The sequence below is a fragment of the Marmota flaviventris genome, chromosome 6 (genome assembly GCF_047511675.1).
Source record: "Marmota flaviventris isolate mMarFla1 chromosome 6, mMarFla1.hap1, whole genome shotgun sequence".
NCBI lineage: Eukaryota > Metazoa > Chordata > Mammalia > Rodentia > Sciuridae > Marmota > Marmota flaviventris.
In genome coordinates, this window is record NC_092503.1 from 157,567,810 (window position 1) to 157,587,048 (window position 19,239).

A 19,239-nucleotide genomic window follows, 5' to 3' on the forward strand; every position below is an offset into this window, starting at 1 on the left:
GGGACCTACGCGGGGCCCGGCGCGCGTGCGCGGCTTGCGGCTGCGATGGGTTAGCTTCCTGAGGGGGGCGGCGCGGAGCGGAGCGTGAGGGCCTTTAGGCCTGGACGCGAGCCCCGCAGCATGCTGCAGCGGTGCAGACGCAAGCCAAGGTGTGGACCGGACCAGATTCCGAGGCGCGCAGGCGCTCTCGATCCCTGACGGCGGCCAAGGTTACACTCGGCGCTCCTGCGGGAGCGGTGCGGAGGGCTGCGGAGGTCCGGGCCCTTCTGGCGGGGCTTGTCGGCCGGCCGGAGCAGAGCCGAGACCTCCTGCGGCTTTCCGTAGAGCGTGCTCCTGGCCCGGTGTCCCGTGGAGGAAGCTGTGGACAGCCCTGAGACCTCGGAGGGCAAGGCTGAGTGCCAGGACTGTGGGAGACTGGGGTGAGGCTGGTCCTGGGGTCGGAGGCGGGACAGCAACCCCTGCACGCGCAGGATCAGTCACCTCCCGGCTGGCGCAGTCTTCTGCAGAGGACCGCAGCTTCCTTGCTCCCTCCCTCCCTCCCCCTCCCTCCCTCCCTCCCTCCCCCTCCCTCCCTCCCTCCCTCCCTCCCCCTCCCTCCCTCCCTCCCCCTCCCTCCCCCTCCCTCCCTCCCCCTCCCTTTCCCTCCCTTTCCTTCCCTCCCTCCCTCCCTTTCCTCCTTTCCCTCCCCCTCCCTCCCTTCCTTCCTTTCCCTCCCTCCCTCCCTCCCTCCCTCCCTTCCTTTCCCTCCCTCCCTCCCTCCCTCCCTTCCTTTCCCTCCCTCCCTCCCTCCCTTCCTTTCCCTCCCTCCCTTCCTACCTTATCATTTTGGTCATGCAGTCACGTATATAATACAGTAATAATGTCTGTTTCATTCTATTGTCCTTCCTATCCTCCACATCCCCTGCCCTGACCTCCCTTCACTTCCTCTACCTAATCTAAGGTAACCCTAGTCTTCTCTAGTGTCTCCCCCCCCACCCACGAATTAGTATCTGCATATTAGAGGAAACATTCGCCTTTGGTTTTGGGGATATTTTCAGCTTTCTTATTTTCATTTGGTTTTAAATGGAAACTTATAAGTAAGGAGAAAATATTCCACCTAGGGTCATCTCAGTATTTTAGTAATGTTGTTTAGTAACTTTTTTTTTTTTTTTGAGTGTATGTTGTGGTACCAAATACTATTTTCATGCATTATCATTCAGTCATAATAAAAAGAAATGTGTATTACATTCTTAGAAGTAAGATGGTACCCAGAGAGATTAACTTCCCAAGTTCACATATTTGGTTACTGGTGAAGCTGAAATTGAAACTGATGGTAGGTCCTGTGCTTGGGATCCTTAGTAATTATGATTACTTCAATAGTAGAGTGTATTGTAGAGAAGACCTGGAATAAAATTAAACTGGATTCTGAGCCTGCATTACACATAAGGTGGTCTGAATAATTGTTGAACTCTTCAACCTTTTCTTTAAAGAGACATTGGCTGAAGCAACACTCATTTTATTCATTTACCACTTATTAAGCACCTGATACTATGTTGGATATTAGGAATTTAAAAGCAAGTAAGACTCAGTTCCATTTCTTTAAGACTCACAACCTAGTATAGAGACCTTAGATGTCAAAAACAATATGAGGCAAAAATGGGAATTTATACTCCGTGTAGATATGAAATGTCAAAATACATACTACTGTCACGTTAACTAAAACGAACAGATAAAAAATAGCGTGAGGTAGAAGTTGCATAGGGCAGTCTGGGAACATAGGTCAGAAAAGACGGGAAGAGAAGGTAAGGTAAATGAATATAAACTAGGAGTTAACTGAACGTGAGACTGCATAGGAGACAGGAAATAAGTCCCAGAGATATTAGAATAAGATCCCAATTGGTGGGCTTTATGGGAAATGAAAACCTTTCCTGGAATTTCAAGTATGGAACTAGCTCAGCTATCCCTGAGGTTAAACATCTTTAAGAAGTGTTTTTGTTGTTGTTGTTGTTTGTTTTTCTGTAAGTGTGGAGCTAGGGATAGAGAATAAGGACAAATAGCCATGGAACTCAGTGGTAACAGGACACATCTTAACTGGGTTGCTGTAGAAACTGATCCTTAATCATCTCAGTGTGGCCTGTAGAGGAGACTAATTTTCTTAGTGGTATCCCTAAATTATCCAGAAATATCCAGATTTAAATTTTCATCATTGGAGGAGAGGGACCCAAGAGAATCATTTTGGAAGAAGTACAAGAAAGACACTAGCTACATGACAGAGTCTGTGTTTGGGAGCTTAGATGTTGGAAATGGCTGGGTCCAAGGACATGTTTTTCTTTATACGTCCCCTATAGAAGCACTGCCTGGCGATTGTGGAAGCAACCAGTTTTGGCTTACAAGTTGGAATTCCAGAGGTGCTTCCAGAAAATCTTATTTACTAATATGAGCCTTCAGTAAAATCTTTGGGCAAAGGGTTGGAAAAAGCTGTTTGACAAGTTGGGGGCATTGCTGACTCCAGAAAATATGCAGCGAAGACTTTCTATACCTGAAGGAATGTTGCAGAAAGAACAGAAAAAGTGCACAAGCAGGAGATGGAAAGAAGTGTTGCTAATGGACAAATGACTAACCTTCTCACTGTGGCCCAGAAACAGGAAACATATTTCCTTTTTTTCTTTTTTCTTTTTTTCTTTCTCACTTTCCAGGTGGATGACCTCAAATTCTATCATTTATGTTGCAATTGGTGCGAAAAAAGTGAAAAAAGGAGTGAGAACCATGAGGTGTCTGAAACTAGGTAGAAAAAAGCCTGGGTTGTGAAAGTTGAAACATTTATTATAATTCTATTCAGACAATTGAAAATAATGTTGCTTTTATACTTTTAAAGATAATTTAGTAAGTTTTGCTGCCAGGGTATCATCAGTGTTTTATTATGAGGGAAGGTAAAATGTATGCAATTCCTGAGTGAAGAAACTCAGGAATTATTTAAAATGCCCAGAGCCATGGGTTTTCTAACCCCAAAATATCCACATGATGTGTCTTATGAATTCTCAGTTTTTATGAGAAAAAGATGTGAAATCAAAACACACACTTATGGGTTCACTAGATGGATTCTATCACGATTTTAATTCTGTACTTTTAAGGACAACATTAACAGGATTTCTTGCCTTTGATAATACCACCAACATAAAAGAAATACATTTGTATTTTGTTTGTATGAAAATTGAAAGGCAATAATTCGGGTTTTAAAATCTATAATTTTAAATTAGAAGTAAGGGATTCCTTTGTTGAAGAAAACTGGACTGATCAAACCATTTAATTTTATTAGGATTTTTAAGCTTTGAAACTGACATGCATATGAAATAAACAGTGCCAATATTCATGGTATAGTGAAAAATAGTTAATATTTGGTTTTATTTATCCTATTAGCAGTTTTTAAATGCATACTACTAGTTTTTTTATTTTTACTTATTTTTCCCAAAATTGTTTAATTCTTCAGTGGTCATTTAAGATGAAAATAGGGATTAAAATTAGTTGTTTTTGTATGAAAAGTGTGTGATTTACAAGTTTAAATTATTCCCCCCCTTTTTTTAACAGATGGAATTAAGTTTGTCTTCCATAAATCTCAATTTTCAGCTTCTTGACTATGTTAACTGTAACTGTCAGTGTTGCACTGATCAATCAGCATGTGGAAACACATTGTTCTACTCTGCCAATTAAACATTTCTTTGAAAGTGAACTACATTAATGAGGAATTTGTTAAAAATTTAGGGGCTGGGATTGTGGCTCAGCGGCAGAGTGCTTGCCTAGCACCGGTGGGACCCGGGTTCAATCCTCAGCACCACATAAAAATAAAGGCATTGTGTTGAGTCCATCTACACCTAAGAAATAAATATTTTTTAAAAAATTTATTCTGTTTCTTTAGATTTTACAGTTGCATATGTAAAACTGGTTTGTTTAATAAACATGTGTCCAAAAAATAAAGACAATGATGACATTTTACATTTTGATTAAAAAAAAAAAGAATAAGCAGCAAGCAAATGAGGAAAACACAAAGATAGGTCATTATTAAGGGAGGAGCGTTTCATTTAAGAAGGTATTGTCAGCAGTGTCAACTATTGCAGAGATATTAGATGAGATTAAACATGAAAGACTTGGATAATGTTCACATGATATGAACTATGTTCCAAACACTGTTATAAGCGCTCTATTAAATCTTTAAGTATCAAGCAGTTTATGAGATTTAATAAAATAGCCCCATTTTACAGTAAAGGAAAATGAGATTCAGGGAGGTTTAGTGATTTAAGCAAGAACCATACAGCTGATAAGAGGCCTAGTGGGGACTTAAATCCAGATGGTCTGGCCTGAGTCTGTGCTTGTTACCACTGTTCTTGCCTCTCTGAAGAGTGGAATTTAGTAAGCAAGAGGTTGCTTTTGTCTTTAGTAGTGGCAGCTTCCATGGGGTACAGGGGGAAAGGGGGACCCAAGCAATATCTTCTGCTGAAGTGTGAACTCTTGACTATGAATGAGAATAGAGAGCCCTTAACTGCCATAGGACTCAGGACCCACACAGGGACAGGGCCTAGGGCTTGCGGCGGGGCGGGGCGGGGCGGTGGGGTGGGGGGAATGTGAGTATGTTACAAACAGGAAAACATCAGTTGAGAAGAATGAAAACTCAGGAAAGGGGCATTTGATAAAGAGAAGCCCACGGGGCAGAGTCTGGAATCTGCAGTAAGGGAAAGGAGTCAGCCTTAAATGGAAAGATAATCTTTATTGCTTTGGTCATTGTAACCCTATTTGTGAAATTTGGAGGGAGGAGCCCCAAATGGCCACATGTACCATATTCATCAAGCTCCCAGTCTGTTCTCATTTACCAGAACCTGGTTCAGAGGAGTTACATTTTTACAAAAAAATATCCTGTCTGATTTGATGCAAAGTTAATAACATTTCAAAAATGAATCACCATTCAAGGTTCAACTAGAATTTTGCTTTTCACCTGATTTTCTGGGGTATCAGATTTTCCCACTCAGGTATAAAAAGAATGAGCAAGTTGGTGTAAAGTTAATTTAGAGAGCTCGTCTTTAAACCGTGCTATTTGCATCTACCATATAATCTAGCTGAGCACTGGAAACAAAAATTAAAAACTTGATTCTTATCTTTTAAAATCATAATTGAAAATGAAATAAAAATATGCTTAGTTTAGAGGTAGCAAGTCGATGGGTAAAAATACTAGTCTTGTAATCATGGAGGTCAACACCCACCAGTAGTGACTTTCCTTTTTATTCAACAGAATCTTAAGCTCAGGTTCCTTTTCTATTCATTATCCACTGTCAACCAGGTTGAACTCTGATTTTCTATCCTTGTGCCTGGTTTAATTCACTAGACTATATACCAGACAAGTAAGCACTTTGGGGAAATTGGGTTATTCTGCTGGGCAGTGGTGCAGGGCAGTGGGCATCAGAGAAGACTACAGAAAAAGGACAGAATGGAGAAGGCAAAACTTCCTTTTAGAAATCTGGACGAAAGCAAGTGGAGATTTGGCCATATCTGAAGGCTCTATTCAAAAGTCCAGGAGGCTAGAAGTCCAAGGTCAAAGTGTCAGCAGGTTTGCTTTCTCTTAAGGTCTATCTCCTTAGCCTGCCAATGGCCACCTTCTTGGGTCTGCACAAGACCTTTTCTCTGTGAGGCCACATGTCTGGTATGTCAAAAGAGCTCAAGTGGAAGGAACTCAAGTTTGGAGGGGAGAAATAGTAGGATATTCCTGAATATATCTTATCCTATCTCATTAATGGCCCCACTCCTTCCTCACGAAACATCTCTCTCTCTCCCAAGGAGAACTCCAGGAACTAAATCAAGCTTCTGTCTTGGTTTTCAACCTCATGGCCAGCCTCTTGCTGGACATGTCTGCCTATACTGGGTATAAGATTTCTTTGACGGGTGACATTTAGCAGCATCTGGACATCTGTTTTGAAAGTGATCTTTGGGATTCCCTTGGTGCAAAGGGTAAACAGGACCCTGTGACAGCTATAGAGAATAATTACTCTATGATACAGGCCAGATCTCTTGTCAGGTAGTTGTTTCTGATCCAAGCCTGTGAGGTAGTAGAAGGAATACGGAAATATAGGCCTCTGTGTAGGCTTAAGCGGAAAAATCCTTGTTGTTTTAACCACTCTGCCAGGTTGTTATGGCAGCCCTAGTAAAGTTGTATGAGCTGAAGTGTTCTCTACATTATCAAAATGAAATATTTAGGAGAATGTATTTTGCTATAAGAACCAGGAACTGAAACTTTGCTTATCCTGTCACTTCCTAAGGTGAAGGGATGGCTCCATTCCCTCTGGACCCTCAAACTTCACATAGACCTGAGATAGGCCATATCCTCAATAAATTATGAGTAGAGTGGATGATGGAATGAGAAGGAAGAGAGACATTCAAGAGAGATTGTAGAAGTATTCTCAGGCTTTCTGGTGTTAGGACCCTTGTACTTGTAAAAATTATTTTGATTATCAAAACAAGAAATACAGCTGGGCATGGAAGCACATACCTGTAATCCCAGTGGCTGGGGAGGCTGAGGTGGGAAGATCACAAGTTCAAAGCCAGCCTCAGCAAAAGCGAGGTGCTAAGCAACTCAGTGAAACGCTGTCTGAATAAAATACAAAATAGGGCTGGGGTGTGGCTCAAGGGGTAGCGGGCATGCACGAGGCACTGGATTCCATCCTCAGCACCACATAAAAATAAATAAAGATATTGTGTTCGCCTAAAACAAAAAAATAAATATTAAAAAAACAGGATTATCTGTATATGGGGTAAAATTGGGAGCTCATAACCCACTTGAATCAAATTGTGAAATATGATATATCAAGAACTATGTAATGTTTTGAACAGCCAACAATAAAAAATTAAAAAAAAAAAAACAGGATTATGTTCTTTAAATATATATATATTTAAAGGGGGATGTGGCTGAGTGCCCTTGAGTTCAATTCTGGGTACCAAAAAACAAAACAAAACAAACAACCAGAAGAAATACAAATGGCCAACAAATATATGAAAAAATATTCAACACCTAGCAATTAGGGAAATGTAAATCAAAACTACTACATTGAAATTTCATCTCACTTCAGTCAGGATGACAGTTATCAAGAACACAACAGGATTTGGGGGATCAGATACTCTCATATATTATTGGTGGGACTATAGACTAGTACATCCACTCCAGAAAGCAGTATGGAGATTCCTCAAAAAACTAGGAATGGAATCACCATATGATCCAGTTATACCTCTCCTCAGAATAGATCCAAAAGCTCTACAATCAGCATACTGTAGGGAGGCATCCATATAAATGTTTTCAGCAGCACAATTTACAATAGCCCAGCTTCGGAACCCACCTAGGTGCTCTTCAACAAATGAATGAATAAGTAAAATGTGGTATATATGCACAATGGAGTGTTACTCAGCCATAAAGAATGAAATAATGGCATTTGCTAGTAAATGAATGGAACTGGAGAATATTATGCTAAGTGAAATAAGACCCCCAAAAGTCAGTTTTGGAAGCTAGTCCAAAATAAAGGCGCGGGGTGGGGGAGGTCCACAAAAGGTGTGGAGGGGGTGAAATTCCATTAAAATAAGAGAAAGATTGGTAGACTAGATGAAGAGGATTCAGGGGGAGGCGGAAGGGATAGGAAGAACAGTGGAATGAATTTGACCTAAATTTCCTATGTGCATATATGAATATACCATAGTGAAGTTTGCCATTATGTATATTCACAAGGCATTAATTAAGAAAAAAATTATAATAGCAGAAAATAGAGAAAAGAGAATGGGGTTGGAGGAGGGGAGGAAAGTCATTCTGATTGTGTATTCAACAACCTTTGATCAGGGAACTATAAGTAATATTCTTTTGACACATTAAAAATATTATTGTGAACCCAAAGGTCTTTGTAGATGATCTCTATCAATACTTACTATGTTAAAAATAAAAACTGAAACTTTTAAAATGTTTGTTAGTTTTGTTTGAAATAATAATGATCAACCTATAATGTATTTTTGAAGCAAACATAAAAAGAACAACTTTTAACTCTTTAATGACTAGTTTATTGGAAGACAGCTATATTTTTCTGTTTCCACATTTAAATTTTTGAGATATGTTTTTATGAATAGGAAAAAAATGGCATTGCACAGTTCTGTGGTCAGATAAAAATCACATTTTAATTATATACAATTCACATTGTGTGATTTAAACACATTTTAAATCATATTTTCCAGGTAATTGTGGACATTCTTTGAATTTTTGATTTGACAGGTGGTAATTTCTTTAGGGTTGGGTTAATGACATAGAGTCTAAAGTGATATATCACTAACTTTGATGTGTGATTTTGTGATATCTTGGTAATATTGATTCACTGAGGTATTTAGCTCTTCCAAGTGTCAAAACACTTCAGTATATAATATCAAACAAGTATAAAAGAACATTCATTAATACAGTCTCATCAGGAAAAATGATTGGATGTTAAAAGCTTAAAGTTATCTAAATGAAGAATTTCACTTGAATGCTATTTTTTTTAATTCTACATCATGTACAACCAGAAGGATGAGAAATTATACTCCAACTATGTAAGATGTATCAAAGTGCATTCTACTGTCATGTGTAACTGATTAGAATAAATAAAGGAAAGAAAAAATACTGCCAGTTATTTTCCCTGAAGTGACAGTCTCTCTTCCCCTCCCCCACAGACAATGCCAATAACCAAAGTTTGCATCTATTATAGTTTTGACTGTTATTTGTTCTTTCAAATATAGATGGTGTGCAATGAAACAAAACAGCTCGGAGGATTCACAGCTCAGAAGCCACCAAGACAAGTGTCTTATTTAGGTACCTAGAAGAGGTGCTTTATCATCTTTCCACTGAATACTGGAAAGATGAGTGCTTCAAGGTGGAGACTTAATAAAAGGAACATGTTCTCCAGTCTCCAGCAGCTGTCCCGGTTGTGGGCCTGGTGACCACTGGCATCACAGAGTGTGGCTGCCGTGACCCACACGAAGCCCAGGACTGTCACCCATCAGCCTTTTTCATAGTAAATGATCTTGATGTTATGAAAATAGCGTTGGCCTCCTCGTTTCCTTTTATGATTTTGAAGGTCCTGAGGCTTTTGCTCAGGCCTGGCTTTGCAGTTGAGATAGGGCAGACATTCCAGCGCTGCACTCTGTCCCTCTGCTGCCTAGACTTGTTTTCTACAGGGTCCACGGGTCAGACCCTCCTTTGGCTAACTGGTGCTTTGCGGTGAAGCCACTCTGCACCTCGGGTCTGCCCAAGTCCGAAGTCCACGCTCTGGCTTCTACAGAACGCAATTGGCCGCCCTTGTTTGTCAGGTCAATCCTCATAGACACTGAAGGAGCAGAGATCTTGTCATTAGAGCTCTCCAGTAGCACGCAGCCAGCGCATCCCTGAGACCCAGACCATCAGCCCGGCACAGACCTGCATCTCCTGCTCCCTCCCCGGGCCTCCTGCGTAGTCTGTGGGACTCCTCTAGAAGGGGCCAGCCGTGTCAGTGTCAGCGTGGAAACTGGGGGAAAGCAGAAAAAAACCGATTTACACAGATGTTCCCTCTTCTGTGTGTGATAAAATCAAAAACAGGAAGATTAACAACAAAAAGTCTGTGATTTCTGCATCTGCATCCCGGTGTATGGGGATGGCCACCCAGGTTCCAGCGGTTCGCCCATGAAAGGGAGGAGGTGTTGGCACCTATATGTTTTGGGCCTGGACATTTCGTGCTTTGCTGCACACGGGGCTGCACCCCAGCAGGCGCAGGTGCCACCAGTACCAGTTGTAGGTGGAGAAGGTGGCTGGTGTAATGGTTTCAAAGATAACTATCTGCACGGTGAAAAGCTGACCTTTGAGATTCAAATTCAGAACCTTTAGATTTGGAAACGGAAGCGCCACCCACTGCAATAAGACAGCAATGACTGCTGTCTCCTGGTCAGATTCTAGGAATCGTTTATTTTCGTTCCAAGAATGGACTGTTTTCTGGATTTCCAGCTTTTTTTGATGTAGGGTCACTAGTTCTCCAAAATATTCCCAAACAAGCTGCATGGATTCATTTTTAATCCTGTACTCAAAAGAGCCTCATGGTTATGGAAGGCTTGGGGCACCTACTGAGAAATGGTGCATGATCTCTGTCTGGTATGTCCCGTTTTTAAATATTGATCCTGGTCTTTAGTCATATAAATTAATAAATTGACCAAAAAAATTAATCATTCACTTTGAGCCAACTCTTATCCCTGCCCTCAGCATCTGGTGGATAAAAGTGAAAAGTGCCACCAGGATTGGAAAATAATTTGAAAATCTCTTTTATCTGTTAGAGTCTGTAAACAAGTCAAAATAACACCTGGCATTTTGCCAGGGGAATGTTAGAGTTCGTAAACAAGTCTGGATGGTGCCTGGCTAAATGTCAGAGGGAGTGGTTTGAGAAGTAACAAAAGTAAGCCATTAAGTGTGGAGATTCCTTATTGGTTGACTGATGTATCTAGTTTATGCTAATTAGATAAGCTCTGTGGAATGTATAAATACTGCTCCTGTCCTGCAATAAACGGCTCCCACTCCTGCTGTATCAACGTACACAAGTTATTCGTCACCCCCCCGGTTATTTTGCTGCAGCCGGACTGCGGCAGATGGTGGCCCGTACGGGGAGCCCCGGGACACTCGGGGGTAAGTGACGAAAAAAAGCTGCCCGTCCATAGATAGGACGGGAGCAAATCTGCTCGTCCCTAGGCAGATAGGGCGAGAGGAAAAATGGTCATTTCAAGAAAATGGAGAAGATTGATACAGTATGTTTGTGTCTTGTTTTGTCTCAGTGTATTGTATTGTCTTTGTGATGAAAATATGGAAGGGGTGAGAAATAAATTACTAAGGGAAGAAGGCACCCCAGTGGAATCAAGAATAGTTAGGGCATATGTTGATAAAAGCCCAGGAACTCTAGTCAGAAAGAAAAAGAAAGTTCAGAAGAAGAAGGATTATCAGGAAAAAAGTTGCATCAAAAGGCTATTACTAAATACTTTTCGTTACCGGAGGGTGCGTGAAGCGGAGAGGCGGCTGCCGAGTGTGCAAGCCGGTCACAGTGCAGCAAGGATTTTCCAAGAGGCGGCGGCAACTGGCTCTTCCCGGCCTCCTGGCCGGGGAGCTGGCTCTTCCACTGCTGCGAGCCCAAATCTAGACCTGACCTGGAGGCACAGTCTTGCAGGCTCTTGCTCCCTGTGCCCAGTAGCAGTTTGAGTCCGGGACACTCCCCAGGGCGATCTGGGGCTACCCGGATGCTACAGCCAGCAGAAGACGCTACCAGCGTCCCTGATGTTTGCTCATTTTCAATGCCAATAACTAAGCTACAATGGTTCTCCCATACCTGGAAGCTAATGAGTAATGCGCACTATTAATGCTTATTTCAAATGTAGAAAACCTTGAGATAATGTACTAAATTGTTCAGAAGGTTGTTTTCTTAGTAGAATGCTACAGGATTTTCTTTAGCCATCCGGAGTTCCTGCCTTCGTCCCAGTGCCGGTGAGGATGAAGGTGGAAGAATTTCCAGTGTTGCTGAGAACCCGACGAGACTTCGGATCAAGCTAGCTGCCTGCAGAACTTACCTGGACTGTGATTTAAGCTAGCTGCCTGAAGAACTTACCTGGACTGTGATTTAAGCTAGCTGCCTGCAGAACTTACCTGGACTGTGATTTACCTGGACTGTGAGTTAATCTATTGAGACACTGCTTTATCTGAACTGAGATCTATTGAGACACTGCTTTACCTGGACTGAGACAACAAACTGTAATCTATAACAAATTGTAACTCGGTATCTTTGCTAACGGTGTCATTGCTGGTATAATTTTTCCAAGGGCTTCTTGCATGGAGCCAACAGGTGGCTTGGTATTGTGGCATTTTGTATCCTCCCTTTCTGTTTGTAGCAGGTTATTTATGGTGTTTCTGTAAAACCCACTATGTTCCTTATTTAAATTAAACAAAAGGGGGAAATGTTAGAGTCTGTAAACAAGTCAAAATAACACCTGGCATTTTGCCAGGGGAATGTTAGAGTTCGTAAACAAGTCTGGATGGTGCCTGGCTAAATGTCAGAGGGAGTGGTTTGAGAAGTAACAAAAGTAAGCCATTAAGTGTGGAGATTCCTTATTGGTTGACTGATGTATCTAGTTTATGCTAATTAGATAAGCTCTGTGGAATGTATAAATACTGCTCCTGTCCTGCAATAAACGGCTCCCACTCCTGCTGTATCAACGTACACAAGTTATTCGTCACCCCCCCGGTTATTTTGCTGCAGCCGGACTGCGGCATTTATCAAGGTTTTAGGACTGTAACATACTCAATTCCTGGACTGGACATACAAATTGTCCTTATAGATGAAGACTGCTGTGGGGAGTCCAGAGACTGGTTGAGGTTGGGAATAAAGAATACAATGAATTCACTTTTTCTTTTTGATTTTCTTTTGAGAAAATAGCATAGTGTGTAGGATAATTACTTTATTTAAAATTTTAGTGTATTTTTGGATAGATAACAAATTCACAGTTTGATATTTCCAAGTTTTTCCAAAAGGTGACCCAAGTGTTCCCAGGCAGTTGATACCTAAACCAAAATGCGAGCAGTGTTCTGAAATTCTTGTGTGTGTTTCCAAAGCTACTTAAAGTTTGTACAAGGAATTATCTAAATGTAATTATCTAAATGTAATTACCTAAATGTAATTTTTGCAATTGACAGCTTTTTATACAGGGTAAATACTTGTTTTTATCAACGGGTTTTGAATTTCTGTTTCACCATACTTCACATCATTTGTGGGTTTCCAGTCTCTTGATGTAAGGAGTGCTGCAATTAGTAATTTCATATGTACATTTTCTGGCACATGTTTAAGGGTTTCTACAAGATGAATTCCTAGAAGTGGAGTGGCTGCGTCAAAGGATATGTGTAACTTCAATAGATTTGCCAAACTGCTCTCTGTAGGTGTGGTACAAAGTTTGGAATGCATTGACAGTGAAATAAACTGGTCCTCTGTGGTCATGAAGAAAATATACCACATATGCTAGAGTGGCTTTTTGCCTATAGTAAAGACAATTCTCAGAGAAAGTGTCAGTTGTTCAAATGACCCAGTGTTTTTATGCTCACATTTTGGGACAGGAATGACAGCTCCTTGAAAATGGCTGAAAGAAAGCCCGAGTCCCAGAAACATGTGTTTCTTTGGGGTTACAAACACCAAGAAGGACAGAAATGGGCAGCCTCTACCCATGGGTCTTCCCAACACCTTTCTTTCTTCCTCCCAGGACTTAGACCACTTTTTCCTTTGGTAGCCTTATCTGGCCTTATCAGGTGTCTGCCGAAGTCTGCTACAGGCAGGAACTTGGAATGATTCTTTACACCCTGGCTAGGGCAGCTCAACTGGGGCGGACCCAATGTCAGGTCCTTCCAGGAGAGAGGCCCAGAGCTGGGCACATAGCAACTCCTGCCTGGGAGATCACAGACCTGTGTGGTCAGGGAGTAGGGATCAGGGGTGCACTGTGTGTAGGGAAAGGAACCCAGAATAATGATGGAAGGAAATATTCCTAAGCCCTTAAGCCTCAAAATGAAAAATAAAGGTAAAATTAAATAATGCAACCAAGGAATAAGCAGCACTGTCCTTTGTGTTCTTAGTGGCATGTGTGAGCACACTTGTGGCTTTAGCAAATATTGACTGAGTCTGAGTCAGGCAGCTGGACACCTGACTTTTTCATATTTTTCTCCCAGAAGCCAAATCTTTGGCAGTAATTACTTGAGGTTGCACCTTGTTATAATCAGCAAATATAAAACGATGTTTGTATCTCTTCACCCCATTCCTTTTGATCATTTTCAAGGCAACTATTGCAATTTCATTTTATGGGATGAGGAGCTAAACTGCTAACTTAGAAAAGAGGATTTAGGCAAGTTCAAGGTCCCAGAGAAATGAACCCATAGGGAGTGAACAGCCGGTGAATCACATTTTGGAAGCTGAGGGGCTCTGAGCATTCTCTTGTAAGCACAATGTTGCCACTGAATGATGTTATACTGGATTTGCATTTTAAGAGACAATAGTGGTGGGGTTGGAGTTGTGGCTCAGTGGTAGAGCGCTTGCCTAGCATATGTGAGGCACTGGGTTTGATCCTCAGCACCATATAAAAATAAATAAAATAAAGGTATTGTGTCCATCTACAATTAAGGGGGGGGGGGGAAGACAACAGTGGTGCCTGTGCAAGAGATGATTAGAGATGAGTCAAGTTTAAAACTCAAGGGAAGAGTTAGAGCATTATCACAAGCCTGGCAAAGATGCTGAACAAATTTACAGAGCAAATTAAACTCACTCATTCCTGCAACACATTTAATACAGGCTGGCTTTAGCTATATCACCTGCCATGCTGGATAATTCAGCCATGGTCAAGACAGACAGTAGCCTCACATTTCTGTGTAAGGAGACAACACTAAAAATAAAACAGCTAATAATTCCAGATATAATGGAAGTGAAACATTTGATATGATTTAAGGAAATCATCTTGAGAGAAATCTAAAAAATGTGAAAAATCAGGTACTCAGGTACGTACGTTGAAGACTCCTGAGCCTTCTAAGAAGAGGCAATAGTTATGCAAAGGCCCTGGAACAAAATTGGCTTGGGTTATTGAAGGGGGGAAATATAAAGAAGCTAATGTTCCTAATTTAGATATGAGTAGAATCATTAGGCTTTGTTGTGGAAAAAAACTACAGATGTTTTCTGACTTGGAGAATTTCATGGATACTGGTTGGTGCCTTTCTCCCAAGTGGATATTCTTCAACTACAGAGGTTTGGGAAGATAAATTATTAGGTTATTATCATGTTCTGTTAGTCCTGAAATACTCATGCAGTGTGCAAGTAAACATTATCAGTGAGGGATTCAGGGATGAAGGTTGGAACTCAGGAGAGGAGGTCCTCTAGAATTCAGGTAGTAGCTGTAGTCAAAACCAGGAGAAAAGAACTACACAAGGTGGTCCTACTCGACCTGGTAGCATGTGGCTCTAAAGTGCTTGGAATGTAGCTCAGATGAAATGAAGTGAGCCGGAAGTGTAAAATACACATTGTATTTTGAAAATAGTAAGAGAAAAAGAATGCATCATTATTACTTTAATAGATTTTATTTTTAAATCAGTTTTAGGTTTAAAGAAAAATCAAGTATAGAGTTCCCACAAGCCACATCACCCTTACTGTTTCCCAGTGCAATATTTGTTACATTTTAAATAATAAATGGACTCATGTTAATGCATTAAATAACATTAAGTTTCTCTCTGTGCTGTACATTCTATGGGTATTGACAAATGTTAGATATCATACAAAGTAGGAATTCATGCTAATTCTTTCATCCTATAGAAACTCTGTCATCTATAGGATACAGGTGTGTGCGTGCGCTCTGCGCAGGGGCTCAGTACTGGGGGTCAAACCTAGAGGCTGATGAATGCTGGACGCTCTACCTCGAGCGCGTTGCGTTCCCCGCTACCCCGGGAGGTAAAGGTGTGCGGAGGAAAAGGCCTGGAGGATGCAGGCGTCGATCCTGCCACCTCTCGCATGCTAAGCGAGCGCTCTACCGCTTGAGCTAATCCCCCGCTGCCCAGCGGCCGGCCGGAGCGCGCGGCACAAGCGGGCCACTTTCCCAGTTCCCGGCAGCGGGGATTCGCGTAGGTCCCCAGACAGGGCGAGACGGAGCACAAAGTCACTGCCTGGGGCGGAGCCCCGCTAGCCCCGAGCGTCAAGTAAGAGGGATCCCCAAGGCAGATCAGGGGGTACAGTGTCACCTTCCTGACCTCCGTTCCACGGGTGGAGGCGCTGCCTGGGGCTGCTCCGGGGTGAGGCTGTCACTTCGAGTGTCTACGGGTTTTGACAAATGTTAATGTTCGGTGTCATTCGGAGTAGTAGTTCATGCCATTCTCTCATCCCTCCCTTGCGGGAAGGGCCACCGGCGGCCGTGGGCAGTGGTGCAGCGGCCTCTTTCCTCAGACCCGCCTCAGCCGCCCGCGCCACCTCGCGGGCGGGACGCAGATCCCTCCTCGGCCTTCTCCAGAAGCCTGAGTTTCTGAAGTCAGGCGCCCCTCGACGTCCCAGAGACACAGACCCGCACCGGAGCCGGGAAGACCAGCGGCGGGGAGAGGGCTTGTTGTTGTTGTTTGTTTTTGAACCCCGCCTTTCTTTTCCTGGTACATTGCATTATAGTTGGACATGATTATGGAGTTTGATGTCACATATTCATACAGGCGCTCAATGTAACAATGTAATCCGGCCACTACCATCCCGGCATTTCCCCACTCCCTCATTCCCTCCCACCCTTGGTCCTGTTCCTCTACTGATCTCCCTTCAATTTTCATGAGATCCACGCTCACCTTTTCCTTTCCAGCTTCTGCATATGAAAAAAAAAATACGACTCTTTTTTTAATTTTAATTTTTAAATTTGTTCTAATTAGTTATACTTGACCGTAGAACACTATTCTTGACCTTCTGAGTTTGCCTTATTTTGCTTAACATAATGTACACAAGTTCTTTTCATTTTTTTTCTGCAAATGACATGATTTTATTTTTCTTTATGGCTGGATAAAACTCCATTACGCAATATATACCACATTTTCTTTATCCAGCCATATGTTGATGGACACCTAGGCTGTTTCCAAAGTTTGGTTATTGTGAATTATGCTGCTATAAACAGGGGTATGCATGTATCACTATAGTGAGATGACTTTGATTCTCCAGGAAAAATACTGAGGAGTGGTATAGCTGATCATATGGTGGTTCCATGCTTAGTCTTTTGAGGAACCTCCATTCTGATTTCCATAGTGGTTGTACTAACTTATGATCCTACCAACAGTCTTAAAGGGCTCCTTTTTTTCCACATCCTCTCCAGCATTTATTAGTATTTGTATTCTTGATGACTGCCATTCTGACTGATTGAGGTGAAATCTCAGTGTAGTTTTGATTTGCATTCCCGATTGCTAACGATGTTGAACATTTTTTCATGTATTTGTTGGCCATTGGTATTTCTTCTTTTGTGAAGTGTCTGTTTAATTCATTTGCCCATTTAGTAATTGCATAATTGATTTTTGGTTTGAAGTTAAAAAACTTAGTTCTTAGTATATTCTAGACATGAATCCTCTGTCAGAAGAGTAGCTAGAAGAGATACTTCCCATTCTGTAGATTCTCACTTCACATTCCTAATTGTTTCCTTTGCTGTGCAGATACTTTTTTATTTTACTCATCCCCTTTATGAACTCTTGGCATTATTTCCTGAGTTTCAAGTCCTGTTGAGAAAGGGGTTGCTTGTTTCTATGCTGTGCCTATTCTGGAGTGTTGACCCCACATTTTCTTCTAGGACTTGTATAGTTTCTGATCTAATTCCTAGGTCTGTGGTCTATTTTAAGTTGATTTTTGTGCAGCATGAAAGATAAGGACCCAGTTTTTCTTCTACAGAGAGATAACTACTTTGTGGCTGGGAAAATTTTAAAGGTTATTGGGTCTAAGTGAGAGTGCAGGCCTTGCCTAAGTTGGACTGAAGAATGACTGTAAGGAAAGCTTGAGAATGAGAACACTGCTGTCACTCTCATCCTAGCTCTGGGTAGGTGTGGGGACATTGAGTCTGAAATAGCAGTTTCCTTTACCTGAAAGAAAGGTTACCCTCTCTGCCCCTGCCCAAATTCAATAGGCAAAAACCCTCCCATATTTCTCTCTAATTGTGGACATGGAATCAACCCATTTGACCATAGAGTCGTGTGTATCACAGCCTTTAGCTCTGACCCAAGTATCTCATTTAAACATGTTGAACTCCTTGCCCCTATCTTTTTGTTGATCCAAGCCTCTGGGTGGCTGTCAGTGGTGGAGAACTCCTACATTTTCTAGAGCACACATTCTTGAGGCTAAACTCACTTTCCTGCTCTAGGACTCTGGGTATGATGGAGAAACTTGGAGGAGACCAGGAAGAGAACACTTGAGAATTTTAATCTCAGTCTGTAGATTTGTTCCTGAAGCATTTCTCAGCACCAGGCATGGATGAGGCCCATGATCTGTAGGGAGAACAACTACTGTGGTCCAGCCCCATTCTTCCTTTCAGAGTAGTATATGGGTGCAGATATTAGCCACCGTGCTTCGTAAAACTGCAGATGGTTTGGGGCACCATCAGGAGGGCCTTCCTTCATGGTCCCAGTTTATGAGGAATGCATATCCTAAGAATATGGGATATGGGGCACATGTAATTGATAAAAATATTTTTCTATTGTAGTCAACATAGGCAGAGCTGAAAGGAATCAAAAGAATAGAAGTGACGAAAAGGAGAAAAGAATGGAAGAAAGGCAATCTTGACAGTAGGGTCAAGGACAGACTGCAAAGCCCCTGCAGCCAGTTGTGCAAAGATCAAACGCCCTCTTGAGCATTCTAAGCTGAACATGGTTTGTCAAAGTGAATAAAATCAAAAGGTGGGCACATCCAGACCCTTGTGCCCCCTCACACAACTCCCAGGCTGTTTCCTCACCCAAAGGCTTAACATTTGGTTTTCTCACAAAAATATATTTTTTTTAACTTGTAGCTGATGCTTTCAAACATTACAAACCTGTGAGTGTAAGGCATGATTTACTAATCTTTTCCTATTTTGTTTTTGTATGTTACATATGATTTTCCTCTCTAATTTCGCAAAAAGAGTCCAGTTCAGGGCGGCACGGAGCTAGAGGCAAATCTGGTGAAGGTGTTTACCAAGCACCAAGGACAGAGGGACTGTGGAGTGAGGGGACAAAAGCTGGAGGATGCGGGCGTCGATCCCGCTGCCTCTCGCATGCTAAGCGAGCGCTCTACCGCTTGAGCTAATCCCCCTCGCGCCAGGGCTCCGCCGGCTGTTTCTACAGCCAGGACACGATCTCCTTCCGAGCCCGGCTTCTCCTTCCCGGCTGCTGAGACCGTCCGAAAGCTTTCCCAGCAGGCGAGCCCGGACGGGGCCCCCTGACAGCAGCAGAGCTGGGAGGTAATGACTGAAAGCGGCAAAGGGAGACCCAGGACAGACGTCGGGGAGCTTAGTTCTCACTCGGTTTCTTTCTCCCGCTGAGATGAAGGAGAATAGGGCCCCTAGTTAGCACAGTGACTCCAAATGCTCTCTTGATGGCACCAGGAGCACTTTTCCCCAAGCCATACCCCATATATGGAAATAAGCTCAAATGTCTTTTGTATCTATTATTTTTTTCTCGGTCTAGGGGAACCGATATCATTTCTTACCCACTTCCTCCTGAAT

General features: G+C 42.2%; 1 long non-coding RNA gene and 1 other non-coding gene across 3 annotated transcripts; one reads left to right on the plus strand and one right to left on the minus strand.

Moving 5' to 3' along the window:
• Positions 1 to 37: 37 nt before the first annotated feature.
• LOC114102789 (uncharacterized) lies at positions 38 to 12,425 on the plus strand. Of its 2 annotated transcripts, XR_011707813.1 has the most exons (3): positions 38 to 419; positions 2,328 to 2,764; positions 8,761 to 12,425. It is a non-coding gene; the product is annotated as an uncharacterized lncRNA (long non-coding RNA). The 2 variants fall into 2 exon arrangements; XR_003584569.2 differs by lacking the exon at positions 2,328 to 2,764.
• A 6,329-nt stretch (positions 12,426 to 18,754) lies between these two features.
• Positions 18,755 to 18,827, minus strand: Trnaa-agc (transfer RNA alanine (anticodon AGC)). Its single transcript has one exon. It is a non-coding gene; the product is annotated as a tRNA-Ala (tRNA).
• Between the last annotated feature and the right edge of the window lie 412 nt (positions 18,828 to 19,239).